This window comes from Anastrepha obliqua, chromosome 2 (genome assembly GCF_027943255.1).
Source record: "Anastrepha obliqua isolate idAnaObli1 chromosome 2, idAnaObli1_1.0, whole genome shotgun sequence".
In the NCBI taxonomy this organism is placed as follows: domain Eukaryota; kingdom Metazoa; phylum Arthropoda; class Insecta; order Diptera; family Tephritidae; genus Anastrepha; species Anastrepha obliqua.
The window spans coordinates 79,975,499-80,003,091 of NC_072893.1; the positions used below are offsets into that span (position 1 = coordinate 79,975,499).

General features: G+C 36.5%; 1 protein-coding gene across 2 annotated transcripts in view; it reads left to right on the plus strand.

Moving 5' to 3' along the window:
- Positions 1-1,624: 1,624 nt before the first annotated feature.
- The window catches only part of LOC129238613 (GTPase-activating Rap/Ran-GAP domain-like protein 3), a 265,804-nt gene continuing 239,835 nt past the window's right edge, over positions 1,625-27,593 (plus strand). The window contains exon 1 of one of the 2 annotated variants that reach the window (XM_054873691.1): positions 1,625-1,825. The gene's annotated coding sequence lies outside the window, so the exon portion shown is untranslated. Of the gene's footprint in view, positions 1,826-8,723; positions 8,817-27,593 lie in introns of those variants that run through there. The other variant, XM_054873689.1, reaches the window with a different exon arrangement.

A 27,593-nucleotide genomic window follows, 5' to 3' on the forward strand; every position in this document is an offset into this window, starting at 1 on the left:
TACTTTAGTAGAAATTTCGGCTGTGTGCACAGATTAGGAGAGCAGACTGCTGAAGATAACTCCCAAGATTTTGGGGTTATTAACAGTCGGTATTTGAGTGTCGTCGACTTTGACCTTAAGTCGCAGTTTGACCTCCTTTTTCCAAAACGATAAAGAGGGTAGCCGTGGAATGGTAGCAGAAAGTTGTAGATTCCTCGCAGTGAAGAAGCGAGAAAGTTAGGTGAGGTAGTTGCTTACTTTGACGCAAAGGCCATCAATGTCATTGCCCGACGCCATTATCGTCCAGTCGTCGGCATAGGAAACCACTACCCATTCCCATGGCAAGCGCCAAGGACCTGCCGCCCCAGTAAACTAGCCCAACGATTTAGAAGTCCAACAAACTTTCATTTTACGTACGATAGCATTCGGAATTCGGACCATGTTAGTTTGAATCTAAGTCAAACGGCAAAATGAAGAAAAAGTTGTTTCTAATAGCGGTCGCCCTCGGCAGACAATGGCAAAATATGCAGAATATGCACAAAAATATCTGGCGTTCGGAGTCGGCTTAAAACTCCATTTGTGAAACAACATGAAGACGCACGAACAAATAAGAGGAGCAGCTCGGCCAATCACCCAAAAATGGTGTAAGCGGTAATTATATATATGTGTGTGTGTATATATATTGTTTATAGGGTATGCATTCAAGTAGTGTATAGACCTAGAAAATCGAAGAAGAGCTAGATATTTTTATTAGATATTTGAGCTAAAATATTTTTAAAATCTGATCCTTCAAATATTATATTAAGTTCGTTTTTATTTAATACCTTTCCAAATCGAAGGTGCGATTTTCTGCAATAAGTGATGTAGAGGCACTCCAATGGTCATAACTGCGTGCTGCGTGATTGATTACATTTTTTCACAACACAATTGCAGCAATGAATGCAGCTGAAATGCAGAGGCAAAATCAGATGTGTCACGAAGCTTACTCGATGGTACTCGAGGAAAGGAAAATTCAGGATAAATGCTGTTGTTGCATTCGCATTGCAACTGCAGAAATATTTGAAATTTTTGCATTGCAGCGCTCGAGCTCATCAGCGTGAGCATCAGAACCAGCATCAGCTGTACCAAAACCGTCAATCAACAACATTGTTGGTGAAGCCGGGACGATGTGTCTGTGTCCTTTCTTATTCATATAATATTTCCTTCAGCCTAGCCCGGAGCAGTTGGCATTTGCTTTGCATTCGTTTACTGCAGTTGCTGCTCTTCACTGCCAAGTGTCATTAAGTAAAGTGCCGGGCTACAGTTTAAACACATGATTTATTGTCACTTTGTGTGTATGCAGATGATACTTCCATATTTTATGTATGTAGGTACATATAATATATGCGTACATATAATATAAATGTGAGTGCTGTTTATCGCTTTGTGCATGCGCGTTAATGCACGAAATATTTTTCAGATGAATTAAATGAGAATTCCGCTTGGCAGTTGGCACCGAAGAGATCTCATCTATTTCCATGAAATGAAATGTGCATATGAGCACCAGGTGAGAAATTTATTAGTTATATTTTTCAAATTATATGTAGTTGGCTGAAAATTGTGACACAAATATAAAAAGTTGAAAATAAAAATTTATGTAATATAGATTATATGAAAAAACGAGAAATTTAATCACGCAGCTCGTTACTACGAGTGTACCGAGCGATTAACGCGACTAAAATGTAAAACCGCATTGATATTGATAAGTTATAGTACAAAGTGTCATTTATCAATACCGTATGTTGTGACGGAGTAAATGAAGCTTATTGGATTTCACCTATGGTAGGAGTTTTTCCATCAAAAAATGGTAAATATGTATTTGTCGCCGCACAAATCTGATTAAAAAGAATGTAATTTACATACACTTGAATTATAGAAATTATAGTATCTGCATATTGCCTTTAGGTCAGTTTGTGCTTGGACATACTTTTGGTGAAGTAGATACCATCACTATTGAATCATATTTTTGGGTGCGTTCTGCTCTTAGTTAAAGTATTTCGATGGCATTGCGAAACACGAACATTTCTGAGATGATCATAAAGGGCATACGATTTTCAATTCGACAAGGGGCTAGCGCAGGTTTTGGCGAGTTGTAAAGTCTGATAAGAAATCGTTTTTTAGAAATGATAGGCGAGCTCAAGGCTAGCTGGTTCCAATCAGAGATGTATGAAAGTATACCAACAATTTAAAGTTGCGGTTAAATCACTGCAGTTGGTGAACAATAGATGATATTTCGCGGACCTTGTCCATTCGGGCAATATGTCCCATGGAAAGCTGGAAAGTACCGCGTAATATAGCTACAAAATGGGTACTATGCGACAGCCAAACTAGTTTTGCGTGGTCGTTGCTGGTATATACAGGCAAAAAAGTGGATGTTGCTTCATTTGTATCGGGTATTTTTTAAGAGTTTGAGAATTTAAAATGATAATACAAAAAAATATTATAATATTGTTGGAACTTTTTTATTATAATCTCGTAGATAATTTTATGGTATTTATTTTTTGGATGCCTACCCGGTCATCGGCATCCCCTTGACATATGTTAAAGGGGAACTGCACAAATTATTCCTCAGAAAAGTACAGAAAAGATGGAGCTCCATTTCTTCATGTGCTATTTCGAAAACCCCCCCGAAGGACTCAGAAAGTTCTTTGGACTCCTCGCCATTCAATTTCCAAACTCGTAGCTGTGATTACCGGTCACTGGACGATCGGCACACACGCGGAAAAACTAGGGTTACCATTGAACCCACATTGCAGAAGCTGTGGGGACCTTTCAGAGAAGGAAACTGTACAGCATTTTCTATGTAAATGCCCGGGCTTGGGAGCTAGAAGACTAAGTTCACTGGGTGCTCCTTTCTTCGACAGCCTGTGACAGTGCGCCAACCTAAATCCAATCAATCTGCTACATTATATCAACAGCCCTGGCTGGCTGTAGATATCTGTCTGTTGGAGGTCCCATAATGGTATCAAAACGGCGCTTGAGTGTTACTTGAGGAGTGCCAGATGCACTTCAACCATTTCACCTACCTATTTACCTACCTACCATTTATTTTTTAAATATGATATCCGACATATTCCCGCCGCATGGTTCATTCGATGGCCCCAATAAACCGATTGTTATGGTTGCACCGTCTTGTTGGAACCAAATGGCGGCAAAATTTAGCTGATTCAGTTTTGGAAACAAAAATTAAGTCAGCAGGGTTCGATAATGCTTCTAGTGTAGGAAGATAGGATGGAAAAGGACAAAAAAAATTAAACATTTTTTTTTTAACTAACCCAAGGTGATATGCTTACCAATAACTAATAAACAAGAAAAGTTATTTTCTTAACTAATTTTTATTGGTCAATTAAGCGCTAAATTAACCAGTTAACTGTGATTGACGAGTATACTCGTCGTGGATAAGTGGCAAAATTTTGTGTATTGACGAGTATACTCGTCATGCGTATAAATTAGTGACCATTGGCTATTTAAATTACAATTTTTGAGAAAAACAACACATATTCTCAAATTTCAAGATGTTTAGAATATTTTGAGGCTATGCCGGAATAAAACAAACAAATAGAAAATATAAACAGTTTGAGATGATGTCATGCTTCCCCGTATGCACTGGTTGAAAAAGTTCACCAGTTCGCATAATGAATTTATTTATGTGCGATGATAACGTTTTTTAGATGTTAACCTAAAAGGGGCAAAGGCAAAAGTCAAAAATCAGGAAGGAATCCCGATTTGAAAAGTCCCATTATGTATAATACCCTGTTTCGCTGAGTATCACTCCACAGCAAGAATTTGAATTCTTACTTTTATATGTATAATATTTAATTTAATTTATTGCGTTTTTAGTTTAATATGTATGTAATATATGCTTATGTTAACCAAAGAAGCAAAGAAAATAAAATTTTTAATTTTATAAAATTAACCCATCTTTTTTATCCAGTATCTTACCAGCGCAACTTACTCTGTGATTGACGAATATACTCGTCATAGCTCAATTCTGGCGACACAAAACTGTGCGCACTTTTAAATGGGAGCGCCACAGTTAGGTTAAGAACTATGTAAACACTTCTTATTTCTAAGTAGTTTTCGGTGTACTGTGAAATGCGCATATAAATGAAAAAATAGTCTATAAATGTGAGTCCGATAGGTTAGGTTAACCCGACAGACAGTAAGCGATACCCGATGTAGACGGACCTCTATTAAGATTTAAAGTAAACATCACGTCGGATATCGCCGCTTTTAGAAAATCTGCAGCGCTCGAAGATCCAATTATGAGATATCCTCCAGATCCTCAAACGGTGGGACTCCCAGGTATTCCAGCGCATTTTTAATAATACTGAAAAAAGGCATGTAAGCATGGGCAGCCAATAGATTATGACCGGTCAGCATACTGATAATAGTTATGCAGCCTTTTCGAGAGAGCGCAAGTATCAAAAGAGTCAGTTTTTATCATTACTTCAACACATGACTTTTACAGTTCTACATATGGTCAGATTAGTCCACCTAGAATTCACTTGCTTTTTCATGTAGTCTTCCATTTCGCTGTATATTATATTTGGCGGTTTTGTATACCATTCTCTTGTTCAATTCGTAGATTAGCAGCTATCTCATTAGCTCTTACGTTTCCTCTTGAGCTGGGGAATAAGTTCATAGCGTTTTTATATTTTCTTTTATTTTACACTGATTTGTATGCTGTTTGGCAAAGGATAAGTATTCATTCGATAGAGCTCTTTCTGCTCTACAAAACTATCTAAATTGTATTTTTGAGTCAGTTGATTTTTTACTAATCTTAAGACTTAGAAATAGAACCCCCAGGAGGCAAAAACCAACAAAAAATCAACAACATCAAAATCCCGTGACATTTGCGACGTGTATGTAGAAGGCGTTATAGTGGGGTTAGAGTTCAAAAATGACGACTTCGACGTCGATGACACGTGCCCCAGTGGAAAGCCTCTGAATTCGATGAAGAACGTCCCAAATTACTTTTGAATAAGAACGGTCGCCAAACCAGTCTTGGTTTGGATGGAAAAATGAGCTGCGATCATAAAGCGATTCTCAATCACCTTCGTTGAATGGAATTTACCGAAACATTTAAAGCCTTGATGCATCAAGGGCTCAACGAGGTAGAAATGTAGGCTATGCCACTATTATAATACAAAGAGTGGAAGACGGAAACTCGTTTTAAAAAGTTTTGTAATCAGTCGTGATTCTTCTTTATTTGCTGTAGTAACTGACCGTCGCCGTAGCCGAATAGGTTGGTGCGTGACTACCATTCGGAATTCACAGAGAGATATTAGGTTCGAATCTCAGCGGTCACCCCTCCGCAAGCAAAAGCAAGCCTCTGAATGTTCTTCTGCCATGAACATTTGTGGAAAAACATCAAACCGCACACCACAAATAGGAGGAGGAGCTCGGTCAAACACCCCAAAAGGGTGTACGCGCCAATTATATATATAACCGGCTTTTGACGTTTTTTGAAATTAGTTTTTTTTTGTTGTTGTCATGAATTAGGCTAGTTTATCGGTCGATTATCAACACCAACCTGCCTTTGGTCAAGGTCAATTTTTATGAGAAATTTGTTTACGAAATCTTCATTCATCACAGGCGCAGGCAGACAATCATGACCCTTAATGGATTACTATCATTCCTACTACGTTGAGGTGAAGCAAACTTTATAGCCGTTAATAATACCACAATGCCGTATTGCACTATTGAGCGCAGGTATAGAAATTAAATCCATAAAATAATGTCCCAATATCAGTTCGCTGTGCGGCAGTGCATAAAGTAATTCATCCGCTAGTTTGTAGTATTCAATTGTGGCATTTTGCTTTCTGAATTTTTTTATTGGTTTGTGGTGCCTTTGTTGCATTTCCTGTTATTGCAATGTTGCATCATTGCACGTGTGTTGTGCAAAATGTAATCAAGGACAAGAGACTGCATCCTTAATACAGAAGCATGGAGGTAGATGATTGCATGTTTTATTTTTATTTTCCAATAACTTTATTGGACTTACATAGAGACACAATTGCGCTAGACAAATTATTCAAGGCTCAGCACGCTTACACCAAAGACACGGGTAGGCAAAAGGCCTACTAAAACTGCACTTCAGCCGCTCGTACTGGTCATAGAAAAGGCTTTAGAATATAAGAAGTATGCCCTAGGGGTATTTCTGGTTATATAAGGAGCTTTTAATAATGTGATGAAATATGCTAACATATTTGCAACGGTATAGAGTCCCTTAATGTTCAACTCACTGTTTATCTATAGATAAAGCAGCTGCTAGCTCGCAGGAAGATAAGCGCGGAATGGAAAACGCGCTGCTCTTATGGTTACTTGTGGTAAATGAAATTCGATGAAGGGACACTAAAACTCGTGGCATATGCAGATGTCGTAGCTATAGTAGTTACGCGAAAGTAACTGGACACAATCAGTAACGTGCTGAACAACACTCTTAAAAATGTATCTTAATCTCGCGCAGGTGTACGAAGAAACGCGAAAAAAACGAACATGATACTTTTTACTAGAAAATATAAGGTCCTCGGCATAGAACGTCCCGGCATACTTCTCATGTGAAATATCTTCGAGTAATACTGGACAGTAAATTGCAGTGGAAGCACAATGTTGAGGAAAGGGTGAAGAAGGTTCATAATGCGCTGAACGCATGTAAACGAATGCCGGGCGTTACTTGCTGTCTATTGCCCTCACTCATGCATTGGTGCCACACGGCAATAGTTAGATCGACATATTTAATGCCATTGGAAAAGATTCAGAGCCTCGCTGTTCTGTGCGATGCAAATCACTCCAACAGCGGCGCTATAAATTATACTTAACACACCACCTATCGACCTAAAAGCGAAAAATTTTGCGTCGAAACCCGCGGGGATATTAGTGGCTGTTGGAGTATTTACTAACAGAACTTTCGGAGATAGCTCAATAGGAAGAAGGAGTAAAGCCTTCCGGACTACATGACTCCGTGCTTAAATTGAGAGAGAACGTTTCATACTACAACTGAAAAGGAGGAATGGCGCTTAGGCAAGAAGCCTCATATTTACACAAACGGTCCTAAAACTGTGGTTTTTCTAATCCGACGTTTTGCTGTTGGGAAAGCCGAAAAACTGGGCTACACAAAAACAGAAAATAACTAAATAATTAATATTAGTTTGGGAAAAAAGAAATGCAATATTTCTGTGTAAAATATTTACGCAAATAGTTTATAGTCGATCTTTAGCTCCTGGGCGATGCTACGTCTACTAACATGCTAGTCAACATCGATATTTCGTTATTTTATTGACATTTTCGACATTTTGTTTAACATCAAAAATGCCTTAACGGAATCGACGAAACCAAAACTAATTATAATATAATTATATAATTATCTGCTACAGTACGGCACCATAAACACCATTGACAATTTCAACGGCCTTGCATTTCCGTTTTTATCAAAGAATAACTGTAAAACGTACCGATTTTTCGTTGTTGTATTCCGTTGTTAACACCCTGTAACTCACACCTGAATGGAACAAACAAAAGAATTTTTTCAGTGTGAAATGTCACTTTGACCACGCGCAGAAACTTTCAATTGTTTAATCGATACTTTACAAAATATCAATCACTACAGACATCTACTGAGAAAATAATGAATTTATTTTTCGCCAAACTAATAATTTTTGCAAATGTCGTAGTACGTTAAACATATCTGACACTTACGACCAGACAGCTGCAGTGCAAAAAAAAAAGGAATAGAGCATATAATTGTCGAAATGAAGATTTATACCACTCAAAATCATATAGTTTTTTATTTACAATACATAGTATAAAAGTAATTCAAAAACCAAATTGGATGGTTATTTTTGGGCCACCTTGTATATGAGAACAAATCTGTAGGGGTACGAATTAATAGTGATTAGGGCAAGTATTTCCTTTTTTCTGTGTTTTATGTGTGCTTAGTTAGTCCAGCATTACTTATTGTTTTATTTTTCTTATGTCAAACAAGGAGCTATGATCCACATTTGTGCAAAGCCGTGTACCAATAAATGTGCCAAATGCTTCAAAAAGCATGAGATGATGTTTTTTTCTGCTATAAAAGAAGCACATTTCAGACGATAAGAGAAATGCTGAGTGATGATAAAATTCCAAGTCATAATCAGAAAACATTGAAAAAGTACGTGACTTCGTAAAACATAACAATAAATCGTATGTGAACATCATTGAAGTGGAATGGGTGATTCCTCATATGGTTGGATTACTCACATTTTTATTAAATGTTGACTGTTGCTTTAGATTTTCGTAAGACTGAATATCGAAAAATTGGTAGGTGGTCACTTTTTGTCATAATTGTGAGTGAGTGCCTGAAGTTGTGAGTGAATTTCAGATAAAGACACAAATTATTTCATTATACCACTCACCGTATTCACTTGATTTGACACCCTGCGACTATTATCTATTCCCAAAAGAGCATCTGGCAATCAAAGGAAAACGCCAACAATCCATTGAAGCCATACAAGCAGCAAAAACTCCTGAAGGCGTCAGAGAAACTGCAAAGCAACTTATCATATAGACATCGCTTGTGCGGCTAATCAAAGCTCACATAGAGCTGTTGCGTTAAATAATAAAAATGATGACAATAAAAGCTTATCATGTGAACAATGATATCCCACAGCCTTTTTTTTATAGACGCCACTGCTAATGCTATTCGAAGAATAACCTTTAACACAAAACCAAAAGAAAAATAAAATTTAAATGCACCAACTAGGTGCCTGAGTTCATCACATCATAAGTTCCAGCTTTCTTACTTCCGCACACCTGTGAGTACTGTAAAGAAATTCTCAAATTATTTGGTCACATCTAAAAGTGAATCCAAAAACTGCTGGCTAATAATAAATGCTATTAGATTCATTAAGCATTCAGATATCAAATTTCACCATAGACCCCCGTTGCAGGGTTAATTGATTCCCAACAATAATAATTTTATTTTCTCACATATTCTTCAATGTAATTTTGTGCCAGCAATCATACAGATGAAAATTATCCATCTGATATTGCATGAACTCTATTCACTGCTGCTCGTCAGCCATTCGATATGCCCAATATGGAAATCACATTTCCGATGTGCTTTTGAACATCAGTTGTCAATTTTCGTTGTCACAATTTTTTTTTTCTACGTCAACACAAGCAAACAATACGTGTATGAATAAGCTCGGGATGTTTTTGCATGCAGATGTTTGTTTGTATGTTTGTTTATATGTAAATACTACTAGAAGGTATGTGTACAGCCCTTTGTTTTTGTAAGCTTGCTTCGCTAATGCTACATGTATTCTGCAATACCATCCCATCAATGATACATAGTTACATACATACATACTTATATACAGGTACATGTGCGTATACTACCAGTGTTGTTTGTGATCTATTTTTCGATAAGTGAGCAAATTAAATTTCATCGGATTCCGGGTTATGAACATTTACTGCATATGTGCGTGTATTAGCAACAAAGTTGACAAGCCAAATATTCCTTGAGGTTATTGTTAATGTTATCATAAGGATATTGTTGAAGGATAAGTGAAGGAAAATAACAGAATTCAGTTAAAGTTCATCAAGCGGAAGATGGTAGTGGATGAGTAAATCTTCTGGCAATCTTTTTATAACCATACGCACTTGTGAGCTTTGTTCACATAACGGTTGTAACATGTATTTAGGTACACAGATACATACATACATACGTAAATACAGATGTGGGCATAAAAATCCGGTCATGTGGTAAGATTACACTTAAAATACAGGGTGGCTGATGAATTTTGCTACATTAAGGGGGGGGGTAAGGGATAAACGCTAAAAAAAACACTTTTTTCATGAATTTATTGTAGCGAAACGGTTCAAGTCAGTTTAAAGTTGTTGCATATTATAAAGTAACATTTCAAGAATATTTGATAAAATTTTCATGTAAAAATTGCAAAATGAGCGAATGAGAGCACATTTACGTAGACGTCTTTTCAAAAATACATTTTGCAGTAGTCAGCATATCTCAGCGTAGAATCACCTGAAATCAAAAAAATCGAATAATTTAATATAGTTAAAGTATGAGTTAAACTTCCCCCCAACGTTTATTTTGACGATTTATTTTCATTTTCAGCCATTTGGTAGTCGTTTGAAGTAAAAAGTGATTTTTGACGAAAAAATGCCGCCATTTTGTAGGTGTAAAACCACCTTAACATAAAAAAAAAATGGCGAAAAAAAACGTTGGGGGAGGCTTTTTATATGTAAAATATGTGTGCAAAATTTCAAAAGGATCGGTTGAGTAGTTTTCAAATGCAAATGACTACGCACTTTAAAAAAAAAAGGTTCGAGAAAACCGCGTTTAAAGTCCGCACGCAGGTATACGTTTGTAACGGACTACGCGCGCAACTGCTGCGTCTCGGCAGATGTTTGAGGCGGCTCGGCTTTATGCTCTATAACTTAAAAAGTTTTGCTCGGATTGACTTAAAATTTTAACACGGTATTTTTGAAATATTTTACTACAATAACATGCAAAAAAAAAATCGATTTTTATCCCTTATCCCTTACAGCTCCTCGTTCTATCGCCTGCGATATTCGACGTCACCAACGTGCAAAGGTCTAAAAATCCTTAGCAGAATCTTTCTCCTTAACACTCCAAGCGACACTTCATTGGAGTCGTCATCGTCATCGCCCAAGCTTCTGCGTCATACGTTAGGACGGGCATGATTAGACCCTTATAGAGTGTTAGTGTTGTTCGTCAAAAGACTACTTAATTGCCTACTTAATCCAAAGTCCTACTTAATCCAATCCAAGAGAGATTCTACGTTAGATTTCGAAGCTGACATTGTTACGGTTGTTGTTGTTGTTGCTGGTTTCTAAATAAACGAAGTCTTTTACAACCTCGAAATTATAACTGTCAACAGTGACGCGTGTGCGGATACGCGAGTCCTGTTTGTTTAATGCCAGGACGTACTTCGTTTTGTCCTCATTCACCATCATACCCATTCGCTTGACTTCTTTATGCAGTTTGGAAAAGGCAGAACTAACAGCGCGGTTGTTAAGGTTAACGATGCCAATATTATCAACCAACAAGAGGTTGCGGGTTCGAATCCTACGTAGAGCACGGTCCTCACACTTTTCCAAATTTACCTAGTTTCCCTGTTTCTAGAAACAAAAAGAAAGTCCCTCCAATTCCATTCCTCAACCCCAAAAATGTATCCTTTCCATCCTTACTCCCACACAAAAGTCTGCACATTATTTGCAATGTGGCTGCTAAAACAGAACAAAAAAAAACAAAGAAAAACAAACAGTTACACATTGCATAAGTGGCGCCAGAAAGAGGAAGCGGGCGACCGCGGTAATAGCGCAGACACACAAAATTTAGCGAAGTCCTCAACCATCTGTGCGATCCTTCTGCCAAAAAAATGTGAGACACAGATGGCGCTCCAAGCAGTAAGAAGGCGTTGTTCCTAAGCAACGGTAGGTAGACATTCCCATTATTTAGGACTGGTAGCGGCAGGCTAATCACCTACCCTGTCAGAAATCTCTACAGATTAACGAAACCAACGCAAGACTGAGTCTTGTCGAGGCCCTATGCTCCGGAGAGGAGTGAATAAGGAAAAAAAACGCCAACAACAAACACGGTTTTATAGAAAATTGAGCCTGAGCGATTAAGTTCTGCCGCTCGCACGTTCTTTTCCAACATCAGGTTAAAGAAGTCACACCACAGCGACTCATCCTGTCTTAAACCTCGTTTGGTATCAAAAGTCTTTCGCAATTCTGATGGCATTGAGCAAACTAAATTCAGACATCGCGGCATATAAGTAGGTAACTTCTTTTCGTACTGTCGAATGCAGCTTTTAAGTCGACGAAAAGATGGTGTGTGTCGATTCTCCAACTGTCGTGCTTGGCTTTCTCAGACTTTAACTTGAGGAAATGCTCAACGGGGGCATTTGGCCTGACCCAACAGCTCAAAGTTAATAAGTTAGTTTTGCCACTAATTGGGTCTTGGAACGCTCGGAGAGGACTAAAATTTTTTATTTCAATGCATGTTTATCTCACGCAGAGGTGACTTGACTCTAACAGAGGTCATGCATTGGACATTTGACAGATGTCATAATATTACTTCTTTAATCGTAAATAAGTTAAATGATAATCAAATATGCGTTTTCGGTGATGACAGATTTAGGAATTTGGATCTTTACGCATTAAGTATTCCTTCAAGTCATGAATCTTATTTTATTGATCGCATTTTAAGTCCTTATAAACACTTAAGCGCCTAGTTCGAACCAACTGGATTTTTCATCTCCGAAAAATGTATTTTCAGTTACCTTACATTAGATTTTTTATATATTTAAATCGCAGTCCATAGTTACTCTACGATGTTTCTAATACTTTTGAAGTACTTTAAACAAAAATATATATAAAACATAATATAAAAAATATTTATAAAATATTTGTGGGGACAGACTAGCAAGTACAGCACTCAGATACAATTAAGTCCATTTTAATTTTCTTTGTGTTGCCAAGGAGCCAAGGTGGTCGCTTCTTAACACATCAGAACCAAAGACCTCAAGCCTGATTCGAGCGAAGGCCGGGCAGACGCACAGAAAGTGGTCCGCCATCTCATCTTCCGCTCCACGTGCTAGGCAGAGTGCACTTTCTGAGATGCCCATCTTTTTCATGCGTTTTGCCAATATAAAGTGGTCCCTCATCAGTCCAACAAGCAGCTTAGTGACATCAGTTCTGTCCATCTGCAGCCTCTTTCAGCCTGCCAAGCTCGTTTGTGGACCTGAGTAAGCTGTTTGCTAACCGTGGCTGTTTGATAGCTGCAGAAAGGAGTGGCAGAACGGGCTCCGGGCCCAGGAATCTGGCCTCAGAGCCCATTCTACCTAAAGAGTCAGAGATCTTGTTACCCGCGATATCCACGAGTACCTATGTTAGCATCAGGATATTATGTCTGCCGACAGAAAAAATATTAATCGAAACTTGAATTGAAATTTTAAAATTAAAATGAAATCAAAATTCACCTTACTTTTTGAACACACCTCGTATATTTTTAAAAAGAAAAACAACACTTTTTGGGTGTTTGGCCAAGCTCCTCCTCCTGTTTGTGGCGTGCGTCTTGATGTTTTCCACAAGTGGAGGTTTCAAGCCGACTCTGAAGGGCAGATATGTGGAGCTTTACATGTGTGACAGAAATACATTTGGAGGTTTGCCATTGCCTGCCGAGGCGCGCCCGCTATTAGAAAAAACTTATTCTTCATTTTGGTGTTTCACCGAGACTCGAATCTACGTTATCCAAATTCCGAATGGTAGTCACGCACCAACCCGTTCGAGTGTGGTAAAGGATTAAAAAATGCATTTTGATAAAATAAATGTATTTTTAATTTCCTAACATACACTCCTCCTAACAAACACTATGAAATTTTTTTACATTTCGTTGCACCGTGTAAGCACACCCTCTATCTATTCGATTGTATTTGCAAGATAAAGTTATTAAACAATAGAGAAAATTTGCTAAGCGTTGGTAAATCAGACACAGGATTTAAAATAAAAAGTTGTAAGGTTCTTTAAGAATTAAAAAAAACTTAACTTTTAATATTTTTATTCGCTGAGCGATGAACTCATACGAGTACTTTTAAAGAGATTAAATTTATTACATAGAATCACATCTAGTCAGACAGAATCTGTTGCTTTTCATTTCATCTACCATACATACTCCACACATTTACACACTTACTTGTGCAGTTGGTGAAAGTACGCAATGAACTTGAGTTAGACTATTCCGCATACCACCAACGTCATACTCGTATTCGTACATTCACATCTACAAATAAATCAATACGTGCACGTGTGCGCCGGAAGGAAAGTCTGCGTAAACTATTATGAAGTAATTTATGTTTTCTACTGTTTACTTTATACCATTTTCTTTTAGTTAGTGAAAAGAAATTACTTGGGTTTGTCATTACAAAACAATTTAAAAGCATCCCATCTGCTATTATATTAAGATTAAACGTATAGAAGTGCTTATGCACGTCATGGAAACTGAGCTCTTCATGTGTCGACAAAATGGCATAGACACTTAATACTATTAGTGAGTAGCATTTATTTATATTTCACTACCTACATGTGTGTGGGTATTATTTCAGTATTTCATATTAAATTGTTTAGATGTTTTAATTATTTGTTTAATTGTGTTAATTTACGAGTTTTATTTAAATGAGGCGTACTTGCCATTCGGTTTGTTTTATAGCCATATCTTAATGCTTTAGGAAACACAGTACGATAAAATCATATTTTTTTGAAACTAGCAAGGCTTTGGAAATGGGTTCTGGTAGAAAGAACACACAAAAATAAGCGATTTGAAAGTTTACGAATTTTGTCTTGTCAAAGTTTACTAAATATTGGGTTGGGGAAAAAGAAATGTCGTATTTGTGATCGAAATTTGACGCTTTATTTAACGTCAAATATACCCGATTCAAGTCAAATATGTCCCGTTGTGTTCGTAAACTTGTTGCCATTTAGAAGGCAACTTCATTATCCCCCCTTTATAAAAGCCCCCCCCTCCTTATTTGCAAAAAACTCAGACAACCAGTTTTCGCAAACCTCTTTTGAAGCCAACTTGGTATCACCAAGGGCGTTTTGCATGGACCGGAAGAGATGATAGTCACTTAGTGCCAGGTCCGGACTATATGGTGGGTGCGATAGGACATCCCTCCGTGCTCCCGTAGCTTCTGGCGGGTCATCAAAGATATTTGAGGACGAGCGTTGTTCTGGTGGAACACAACACCATCCCTTCAAACGGTCAAGTTGCTCACAGTAGAGGACCGAATTAAGGATCTGGCCATAGTTGAGCAGCTCATAGTGCATAATTTCCTTCCAATCCCACCAAACACACAGGAAAACCTTCCTGGCGGTCAATTCGGGCTTGGCGATGGCTTGGGCCAGCTCGCCGATTCTCGACCACGATCTTCTTCGCTTAACGTTGTCGTACGTGATCCACTTTTCATTGCCAATCACCATCCGATTCAAAAATGGGTGAAGTTTGTTCCGTTTTAGCAGAGAATCGCAAGCGTTGATTCGGTCCAAGAGATTTTTTTGCATCAACACGTGTGGCACCCAAACATCCAGCTTTTTTTGGAATCCGATCTTCTGCAAATGGTTCCAAACGGTTTTGTGCTCTACACCTAGTTCGTGACTAATCGAGCGAATGCTCACATGCCGGGCTCTTTGTATAGTTTCAACGAGTTTATCAGTCTCTACGATGATTGGCCTACCAGTACGAGGTGCATCTTCGACATCTACTACACCAGAACGAAATCGATCGAACCAACGATGTGCTGTGCGAATCGTTACAATATCAGGCCCATAAACTTGCACGAATTTCTGGCTTGGTGGACTCCATCTTTGACGCGCTATAATTTAAGACTGAAACGCACGATCACAACACTGTCAAAGAGACACTTGTAGTACAGATTGTCGTCTTCAAATTGCCGTTTAGTGTGACCCGATGCAATAAGTACAACGCAAGATATGTTTAAATGTCGCGCTCAATTGGCAAAATACGATTAATTAATTTATTTATAAATTAATTACTTTTTCCCCAACCCAATATTTTTAGGGAGTAAAAATTCAAATTCTTGCATATTTAAATGGTAAAGCGGCATAGGAAATGACGTGTTCGAACAACGGATTCTGTTAGAGGAAGGCAAAACAAAAGACATTTCATGTGTATCGACGACTTCAAAGTTTACGTCAGAGTGTTATTTTAGAACCGCCGGATTCAAAATCTTCATTATTTTGCGTATTCTTATGGTGAATCGGCACAGAAAAATGTGTGAAGCTTGTATTTTAGATACATATAAGTATAATATGTTCAGCAGTTCCATGTAAAAAATAAATCATAATATATTTGTGGGACAGTTTAACCCCTAACTTTGAAAATATGGGTACTTTTTGTCTACTTTGCTAGAAAAGGCCAAAAATTCTCACAACAGAGAGATACAACAGAATAGCAGAAATAGCAGAAAAATATTTGTCATAAAATTCTATTAGAAGCATTTTATTACCCCAAAGTTCAACATTAAAATTAAATTACAGAAATAAGTCAAAGCAATTATGTGCACATAAACAAGTACTGAAAGGATTTTTTGCAATACACACTTACGAAATTAACCCTCAACTAGACAACGATTTGCGAATATATTTCGATTATGATGATAGTGAGGTTGACTCCAATTATCTCGTAGATTTAGACGATATCATTTAGAATATTTTTGTATTATCATTTACGATATTACTGCTCAATATGCTAAACAATCTTACCTCTTGGAGCACAGATCATCTAACTTTTAACAATATGACATAAAAAAGTAGGAGTAAAATAAAAGTTTGACCGTTTTTTTTAAACCGCACATTTTTTCCTAAATATCTGAACCAAAATTTGAAATATACAAAAATATCTCGAACGTGAATATATTTAAAGAAACTTTATGTCTATATATTCCCGATTGAAAAATATGATTCACTCATATGACTATAACATATTTCAATATTTATTAAAGCAAAGAAAAACCCCAACCAGAAAATAAAAACAACTTCAACAAAAAGTGGTGATTTCTGCAACATGCTGATGAAAATGAACTTCCGAAAATTTGAATTTTTTTAAATAAGTTTTTACACAAAGATTTAAGAAAAAAATCTACTTATTAATACTCAAATTTTATTCATATTCGTATTCTTGAAATTTCTTTCGAGCTTGGAAAATTATCTTCAAGCTCTTCAGGAGTTATGAGTGTTTGCAGATACTTAAAACTAAATAAACCAAAGAAAAAATATCGAGATTGAAGAAAATTATTGTACGAAAATTAAGTTTTTTCTAAATTTAATATGAAAAGGGGTCTGGAGAGGATATGATTTCAAACTACCCACTTGACTGTGTATAAAATGGCTAGCTATTATTAATTCCTATGGTTCCACAGAGGAGCAAAAGTTTGCAACAAATTCCTTCTATTCAGATGTGTTCTGCAAATAATTTTCTTCTATTAGCGTTATCCCAGATTAAATTCATGTCACGCTCTAAATCCAACAATCCAATTGTTCGATGGTTTTCTTCGTCGATGGCTGTATTAGGGATTCCTATCAATAGCGGCTCTTCTAAGTTCATCACATTATCTATGAAGGACGTGGGCAATGCCGTCCCATTTTCTTCTGCAAATCTCAAGGTGTATTGGGGTTTCCAGGCTTATTCTCTACATATGTATAAGCCTACGAGATTGTGTTTGGCCAGAACATTTTCAGGATTTTGGGAAAGCACCGTTTAGTGAAAATTTGCATTGATATCGGCCGCTGTGTCATTCCACATTTCACAGGCATAGAGTAAAGATGATTTAACCCTTCTGCGCTTGTATTTAATTTGGACATGGGTGTCGTATTGGTCGGAATTAATTTCCGTTGAAGGAGCAGTGATACATAACTTGTAAGAGTTCGAAGGATAAACAAGATTCAGTAATTCTATAAATAAATACGGTATAAAATTCGTATAATTCTTTGTTGTGATGGCAGGGTGTAGACATACGACTGCAATAGGGTTAAAAATAAAATCATCTGCTTTGTGCATTGCAAAATGTGTGATGCTTTCCAGATTGGACGTAGGGAGTTAAATGATGTTAAAGCTTTCCTAATGCGGTTTTTGATACGGTCTCGCACGAGCCTCCTACGCATATTTTGAGTATTTCTACGCATCGCTTTAGTTTTCGGGATGTTGAAAATCAGCCCAGCTTAATGGCGGCTTCTTGGAGTTGCATTGCCATGTCGGAATAAGTATGTTATAGTAGTCAAATGCCGTACTCGTAGTCGAGGCCTGAACACAGCTAGTATTAATTCAAAATACAATCTATGTGTATTTTCCTTTTATTTATTTATTATAAGTTAAGTGCAAATAGATTTCTAAATAATTTTGAATAATCGGAAGTTAAAGCCTTCGTTTCAAATGGTTTCAAGTGTTGTAATAAATGTCAGTATTTCGACTTTTTGTGGCTCACCCTAATATGTGTAGCTTCTTTGTGTACAACGAAGTTTCAAAGCGTTGAGCGCTTGATAATTTAATAACAATGTTACATGGCAAAAAGCGCATTGCACAAAATCTAGACCATTCGGATTTGTGTTGAAAGGATATAGAAATAAACCAGCAAATATAAAAACAAACGAAGCAAGCATACGTGACCGCGTATATATTTGATTTAAGATGCTGTCGAATGCGTCAAGTAAAAAGCTTTAGCAAAGCTGTTAAACTTAAATATTTCAGTAAGCTATTACAGGTGGTTTGGTTGGTTGGTTAGAGTGGTGAGTCATCCAGGATCTAACTAGCCCTTCCGCACCATTTTGTTACTACATCCTCGTTATCTACTTGTTTAACAATTATTTAAAGCAAGACTATATCCAGTGTGTGCGGTTCAGGAACCTTATTAGGCTGTTGATGTCTAAGCCAGACAGTTCTTCGCGACTCTCGAACAGCGGTTTGTCCAGGGTTAACGTTCTGCCCTTCCATAGGACAAGGCATTCACAGAGGAAGTGGAAGATTGATTCCTTTTTCTCTGATTGTTTGCAACTGTGACAGTATGTGTTGTGCGAGGGATGCCGATTTTGGCTGCTTGTTCTCCCACAGACCAAAAGCCAGTTATGACTGCTGTTAGTCTCCAGGCGTCCCGTCGTTTCATGTTTAACAATTTTGACGATTATTTGAGGTTGTAGGTGGGCCATAACGTTCTGCTAAATTTGCATTTCGTCTGGTCTCTCCATCTACAATCCGCGATTCGGAGGTATTTTAGGAAAATTGTACTCTTGCACCTTATGGTGTGAATACCGATTCTACAAGAGGCAGATCCGCTGTTGTCAGTTCATCTGCTTTTTCGTTATCTTCAATATTCCAATATCTCGGGACCCAGATTAAGGTAACATTATGGTTTTCACTCAAGGTGGTAAGGCCATTCCACTTTAGAGGTTGTTCTAGCCGAATCCAGTACCTGGATTGCAGTTTGGCTATCCAAAAGAATAGCGATATTGCCCTTAAAAGAGAAATCTGCGATTAGTAACCTACAAGCTTCTCCTATTTCCAGTACTTCCGCCTGGAAGACACTGCTGGTATTAGGGAAACGCACCGATTTTTCAATTCCAAGTCTATGAGAATACACTGGAATACTATACACTGTAGTATCGAAGTTGTTTAGTGAAATTGCTTTGACATAAAGCATTGAATTCACAAAGCATTCAACGCCGAGCTATATAGTAGCCTGTCATCTTGAAGAAATTTTTGGAATTATTTGAAATTATGAAGATCAGACGTTTTGTCATTTCTGTTGTAAATAAGCATGATTTTTTAATAAAAAATTATTTTTTGCGAAAAAGATTACAAATAAAAAAATATTTAATAATATTTAATAAAAAAAATGATCGTGGTTAGAAAAGATGGGAGAAAAATAAGAAAATAGAGCACATCTGATCCAGCAAATAAAGCTTACAATAATAAGATAATTAGAGTTACTATTATACAACACTGTGAGATTAAAATTTTACGTTTTCACTATAATTTGTGCAGTCCGAAGTCTTCTTCTTATTTTTCAACTTTATATATTACGGTGTTTTGTTCTATAACAACATTTTATTAAAAATAAAAGTTATGCCAGCACCCAAGCCATTTTCTGGGTGGTTTATAGCACCTGGCGTTTTCGGCATATTCGGTCTATCTAGCAATGCTGCTTTCGCAAGTAGCCCGTCAACCATTATTTTGGCATGTCGGCTCCATTATTTTCGGCGTTGTCGGCTTCATTTAGCTAAACTTCCATTTCGAATATGCACCTTATCTCTTCGGTTTGCTGGTGATCGAGTCTGGTGCACTCTGATATAGCACGTAGAGTTTACACCTCTGTAGTGTTCACAATTCGCTGCATACTCCGTTAGTCATAATTGATCTGACGTTCGCTTCGTAAGTTCTGACTTTACTTCTTCTGTTTGTTTGCAAGATGCTTTTGTAGATTATGCCTTAACTTTTCCCGTAAGTTTTAGTGATGATGTAATATTGGCGCCTAAATATTTAGAATCCTATTACTTGCTCAGCACTCTTGTTATATACATCAAATTTGCATCTGAGAGGCTGTCGCAATATTGTTAGGCATTTTGGTTTCTCCACCGATTTCATATATGCAGGCTTTTCAATAGTAAACATTCAAAGTCATAAAACTTCATTTTTTGTTATTTTATTCAAAAATTTTTTGGTTCGAATAGTGTGGTAACATTTTGCAGAAAAAGAAAAACTTGCAAGTGCAACGGTAGTAAATTGAATGTAACTTTCAAAAATGATTATTTTACTCCGATTACAGCCCGAATACGCAAGTTTTCCATTCACAGTTAATTGCCAAAGGTTAGAAAAAGCTTTCTGATTCTGTTTTTCACGCAGCATAGATGACAGCATATTTTAGAGCAAAATGAGTTGAAGAGAAACATATTCCTTGTGTTCTTCTTTTAGTATATGTACATCTACAGAGCACAAAATATTATATTGGGGAATACGTTCGTAGCATTTTTACCATAAGTCTTTATTTAGACAAAATAAATATTAATTATATCAATAGGTTAATCAATTATATATTCGCCGTTGGAGTTTACAATCTCTTCACAACTGTCGACCAATCTGTTGATGTCGTTTCGCCAAAAATCGTAACTCTCTTCACCTGACTTAACAGAGAGTGGAAAAGTTGGTAATCGGTCCGTGCAAAGTCCGGAGAATACGGCGAATGCTGAAGGACTTCCCATTCGAGCTCTTGGAGTGCGACTTTGACGACTTGTGCAACATGGGGGCTGGTCAGGTATTTTCACTTAAATAGCCTCATTCTTGTGATGTTGCTGGCCAATGTAGAGGTTCTTGTTGTCCTTGGCTTTTTTCGAGAATTTCCCAGAGCAGCATGCTCTCCCAGTCCCATCAAACACACATCATGATCTTTTTTGGATAAAGATCCGGCTTGACTCTCAGCTTTGGCGTGTCTCCTGGAATCACCCACTCCTTTATTTGCTTCATATTGATGTATAGGCACCATTTCTCATCTCCCGTGACGATTCGGTACAAAAAGCACTGTTTGTGACCGCGTGATGCTCGATGGTGGGCGAGATGCTGAGCAGGAATTTGAAGGCGACTTTCTTTGCTTATTTCCTTGAGCTCGTGAGGCCCCAGGCTCCCGCGCCCACAATTAGTCGGTGAATCACATTGAGTGAAGGTGGTTGAGAATCGTTTTATGATCGCAGTTCATTTTTTTCGCCAATTCACAACTGGTTTGGCGACCATTCTCCTTCAAAAGTAATTTGAGACGTTCTTCATTGAACTCAGAAGGCCCTTCACTGCGGAACGTGTCATCGACGTCAATGCCGCCATTTCTGAACTTTGCAAACCATTTCCCTGCTATAGACTCGCCTATGGCTCCTTCTTCACATACGTCGTAAATGTCCATGGCTTCGGCAGCTTTTTAACTTGAATGAAAAGCCAAGAAGAAGAAGTGTCGAAAATTTTGATTTTTGCCATTCCCAAGCCTTGAAACAAACTAATAAAAATAGTTCAGTTAAATAGTAAATAAAACAGTTAAATAGTTCAAAACTACAATTAACATATTTTTGTGGAGCAGAAAGAGTTCTATCGAATGAAAACTTACTCTTTGCCAAATAAACGAAAATATTAGATACACCATATACCAAATGTTTACCTAGACTTCTTCTGGCTTTATTTAAATGCGACCGAACTCATAGAAATAAAGTAAAATAAAATAAAATAAAATAAATCAGCATGCCTTGTTGAATTAGTGCACTGCTCTGGCAATCTCATGTCTGTGTACCTAATAGAGTTACAAATGTTTTATTTTAAATTTTCCCATGGCGTAATGTTTAAAGTGGCTTCATTCTTGTGTTCCCACAGGAATTGATGAAAGCAAATAAGATTTGACGTATTGAATATGTAGGTATATGTGTAGGCTCCTCTGTATATGCATGTAAGTATACGAGTAATAGCATTGACATTGAGTGGGAGTGTAAACACATTTATAAATACGGCATGTTTGTGTTCCCATTTCAGCTAACAATGTGCTTAGGACTTAGCTGGAAGGAAAGGAAAAATATATAAAAGCAAACAGGCAACTGCTTTCTTGTATTAAAAATGGAACACATCTTTGGAACAATAAAATTGGTATCAACAAAATAAATTCAAACAAGACATGAACGAATGTTTTTATTGCGTATTTTCTGGATTTTATGGCTAACTTGCTTACCGCATTAAATAACACAATGTACAGAATTTTTATTTGTAAGACATGCCCGGAAAATGAGAAGCTGATTGTAATGTATCGACTTCAATAGGTATATTAAAACTTTTTGAATTTTTTAGAGATTTTAGAAAATTTAGCACAAAGTATCGAAAACCTGCTTTTTAAGTCAGATATGAGTTTCGGCGGCCGCTGTAGCCGTATTAATTGGTGCGTGACTACCATTCGGAATTCAGAGAGAACGTCGGTTTGAGCCTCGGTGAAACACGAAAAATGAAGAAAAAGTTTTTTCTAATAGCAGTCGCCCCTCCGCAGGCAATGGAATGCCTCCGAGTGTATTTCTGCCATGAAAAAGCTCCTCATAAAATATATCTGCGGTCGGAGTCGTCTTGAAACTGTAGGTCCATCCATTTGTGGAACAACATCAAGACGCACACACAAAGAAGCTTGGCCAAACAAGTAGGAAGGGTGTACGCGCCAATTATATGTATGAGTCTCGAGTGTATAAGAAAAAAAAAATGCAAGCCTTTTTCGGAGTTTTAGTGAACATGGATGTGAAAGTTCCTTAGAATGTTATTTCTTTCGCGAGTTTGGCTTTCTGTTTGAGTTTCTATTCAATGTAAATACAGCAAAAACCGCTTGAACAGAATTACAGTGGACAGCAAAATAAAATGAAAATTTGTATATATTTAGTAGCATAAAATTTGCACAGACTTGCGGCGGGACGGATTTCTTGCTGTCAGTTATTTCTACGACGGCAAAATAAATAGACTTATTACTAGTTTCTCCGACAGACTGAAGACTCAGGGTTGCTTTTCTGATTACTTGATGAGTAATTATTAGTTTGCAACCAAATAATATTCAATTCGCACTAAAAAATTTAATGATTTAGAAACAAATTGTTTTTTTTGTTGTAAAAACGAGCTTCACAAATACCACAAACGAAAATATTAGGCTAAAAAATTAACCATATGTAACCATATTGTAACCACAATATGTCAGCTGAAAACCGGCTAGTGGTAATTGTGTTTAACTGACCGAATATTCCGACGGAAGTGGATCAGTTGATCACTAGCCATCAACCTGCTGGCCCGCTGTAATTCTGTTCGGTGCCTAATAATTATTATGGCGCTTTAACAGCTCTTGTGAATCAATATGAGCTCGGTGAATGAAGAAAATGTCACCAGTAAGTTTAAAATAAACTTTTTTGCACACAATTATGTTTCTCATCGGTCCTCCTATATGTTTCTGAGACCTTGTGTCTGACCACATAAGTCGACATCTTCATACGTTTGTCAACATTTGCCGCAAAATTATATGCCGTATCTTTTGGCCGAAAACAATCTTCAATATGAATCTTCTTCTGCTTAACAAAAGGTGCCCAAATAATTCCGACATAAAAAGACGAAAATAGAAATGGATTGGACATACTCTCCGCAGATAATCTTGCCAAAATGTCTTTTCAATGGAATTCGCAAGAAAGTCGACGCAGAAATCGGCCACGTCAGACAATCTCCCACGGGAGTCCTTCCACTACCATCTGGAACCGAATCAGGCTCTTAACGGCTGACAGACATCGTTGGAGAACATTTGTTTCCGCCCTATGCTCCGACTAGGAGCGATGTATTATGCATTATGATGTTTTCCTTATATATCATAGTTTTTTTTATTTTCAATTGAGAATTCCGTCTAAATGTATAATTTATGAAGGAATCAAAAAAAAATTTTTTTTTCTCATTGACCACTAGAAAGAAATTCGCTTTGCTATTTATTTTAATATTTAAGCAAACAAAACTATATATTTGTAGTTTTAGCACATTTCAGAATACATTTCATATGTAATCGAATAAACTTAATTAAATCATTCAATTAAATTCCTTTTAGCACTTTGAAGAAGAACGATTTTATTTGATTGTGACAAACAATCGCTTTGTGTTTGATTTACCATTAACCATGAAGCCCGATTGATTTAACAAATCCCATGCACCGACGTTCGCCCAAAGGTTAGGTTGCCCGGTAGTAGCAGATCTACCGTTATCTATTCTTATCAACTTATTCGCTTCAGACAGCTGCTGGTGCTATTCTCTGTTATGTATGTTCTTATGCCATGTAACAATGTGTGTATGTATTTACAAATACGTAAAACACATGTACAAATATTTAGATGCTTTCCATTTCAATTCAACCGGGCTATTCGGGTCATGTTCTTCGATTTCGATGTAACTGAAATATGTTGCTCTCTGGTCAAAATAATGAGACAAGTATTTTTTTGTTCGCCCGAAAAAATTTTTTTTCAAGAGTTATCGGCAATTTTGATTTTCGGCTCAAACTCGATTTTTTTTAATTATATAAGAAATTTTTTTTTTTAAATACCCATAACTTAGCCAAAAATGAACCGATTTTAATAATTCTGGGTTCAAAATAATCGTAATTACTTACACAAGCGACTTCATGTAGAAACAATTGCAAAAAAGTAGTTGGAAATTTTTTATTTAGCAAAATAGAAAAAAAATTGAAATTTTTTCGAAATTCAATATTTCAAAAAGTGTATTTTTTTTTATAACTTTTTCCAAATCAAAAGGACATCTCAAAATTTAATTGAGCTAAATGCCTAGTAGCTAAAATGAGTTGTTTTTGAGTAATGAATTTTTGAGTAAAAACCCTGTTTCGCACTTTTTGTTTTTTGCAAAATAAAAAATTTCCAATTACTTTTTTGCAACTGTTTCTACATGAAATCGCTCGTGTAAGTAATGACGATCCATTTGAACCCAAAATTATTAAAATCGGTTCATTTTTGACTAAGTTATGAGCATTTAAAAACAAAATTTTCTTATATTATTAAAAAAAATCGATTTTCAGCCGAAAAACAAAATTGCCGATAAAGCTTGAAAAAAATTTTTTTCGGTCGAAAAAAAAAATACGTGTCTCATTATTTTGACCAGAGAGCAACATATTTGAGTTACATCGAAATCGAAGAACATGTCCCGAATATCCCTTTTGAATTGAAATGGAAAGAATCTATATAAGAAATTTTTTTTTAATTACTCATAGCTTAGTCAAAAACAAGCCGATTTGAATGATTTTGGGTTCAAAATAATCGTAATTACTTACACTCGCGACTTCGTGCAGAAACATTTGCAAAAAAGTAGTTGAAAATTTTTTATTTTGCAAAAAACAAAAAGTGCGAAACAGGGTTTTTACTCAAAAATTCATTACTCAAAAACAACTCATTTTAGCTACTAGGCATTCAGCTCAATTAAATTTTGAGATGTCCTTTTGATTTGGAAAAAGTTATAAAAAAAATACACTTTTTGAAATATTGAATTTCGAAAAAATTTCAATTTTTTTTCTATTTTGCTAAATAAAAAATTTCCAACTACTTTTTTGCAATTTTTTCTACATGAAGTCGCTCGTGCAAGTAATTACGATCATTTTGAACCCAGAATTATTAAAATCGGTTCATTTTTGGCTAAGTTATGGGCATTTAAAAAAAAATTTTCTTATATAATTAAAAAAAATCGAGTTTGAGCCGAAAATCAAAATTGCCGATAACTGTTGAAAAAAATTTTTTTCGGGCGAACAAAAAAATAATTGTCTCATTATTTTGACCAGAGAGCAACATATTTCAGTTATATTGAAATCGAAGAACATGACCCGAATAGCCCGGTTGAATTGAAATGGAAAGCATCTTTAGTATTTACGTGCCAAAGCGGTGAAATAAGTAACGCTAATAAATATTAACATATATATATAAAATTTGAAGGTTTAGGAAACATATGAGTTACTGTTACTTCCATAGTTTGACATTTGCAAACATGTGAGGCCCGCTTAGCGAAAATAAAATTTGCTGTTCATTTTGAAACCCAAGCATATAGTTGATATCCACTTAATTCGCGGCAAAAAGGGTTGTTATCTGCGAACATTGTAGGAACTGCCAGAATGACAAGTCTATAGAATAATAATGAGTTAACATCCAATATCGATTTTGACACTGGCCACTCAGGCGAGTCTAAATTTTCATCCTCATCGGAACTGGCTTCACAATCAGGTCCTGAAGGTAAATCTTCACACAAACATTCTTCAATTTCCCTTTGTGTCAATGATAGTTGCATTATTGAAATAATTGCCTAAAATATTGTAAATACCAAAGAAAGTCCCACTCATAGTGACCGTATAAAAAAGCAAATTCTAGGTACACTTACGTCACGGTGGTTACTGTTGCTAACCACCACTGATTATAAGAAATATTCGTAAAATTATCGAAATTTAGGCGAGAAAGCAACCACTGTGTATCAAACACACCACAAGAACTAAATTTGCACAAAAATCAAACCATAAATTGCGTTATTGAATTTATTATGAATTTTTACTTCTAGCTTTCACAAAAACGCGCGGCCACGGATTTTTATTTTAAATTTTCTCAACACGTGGTGGGTGAATTTCTAGCTATTAGCGTCCTCTTCACTTAAAAGGAAGCAATAATCAATATTCGTGCAAAATTAAAAACATAAATGTCCCCAACCGTCGTAAAAAAAATAAAAAATAGGTGGTTAGCAACGCTAACCACCGAGACGGAAAGAGTTAATGTGAACGGGTAGATTATTTTTGTGGATTTCTAATCACTGCATATGTGAACATACTTTAAGACTGTCGCTTAAGTTTTTCGCATCCAACTAGGATTATTATTAACATTGAAAGTAAATTCTTGGCGACAGCTAAAGCCATGGTTCGTGGCTTCCAGTGGGTAGTACCCGATTTCGAAACCTCAAGCTCAAAAATTATGATTGAAAAAGTTTATGCCAATAGCGGTTATCCTCGGGAGAGAATGGCAAACCTCTGAATATAATTCAGCAACACAAAACTGCCTCATTACAAACTAAATATATGCCGTTCAGAGGCAGAGGCACTGTAGATTCCTGCATTTGTGGAAAAATTAAGGGCCCAATAATAAGAGGAGGAGCACGGCTAAATGTCCAATACAGGGCATGCGTCTGCATGATTTTATGTTCGAGAAATATGCACATTCCAACATCAATAAATTGCAATGAGTTGCTGTTAATATGACCACAGGGCTTATAAGTTTGTTTCGATCCGCCAGAGTTGAGATATTTAAAAAGTCCAATTAGTCCAAACAGTCCGACTTTAATCATACCTAAAACATATCTATGCATATATGTTATAAGAAAATGAGTAATAAGAGATTTTATGTAGGGAGGTGGAAATATGAAAATAGGATAGACACAAAACCATTTGATTGAGCAAAATCTATGTTTATTGGATCTATGT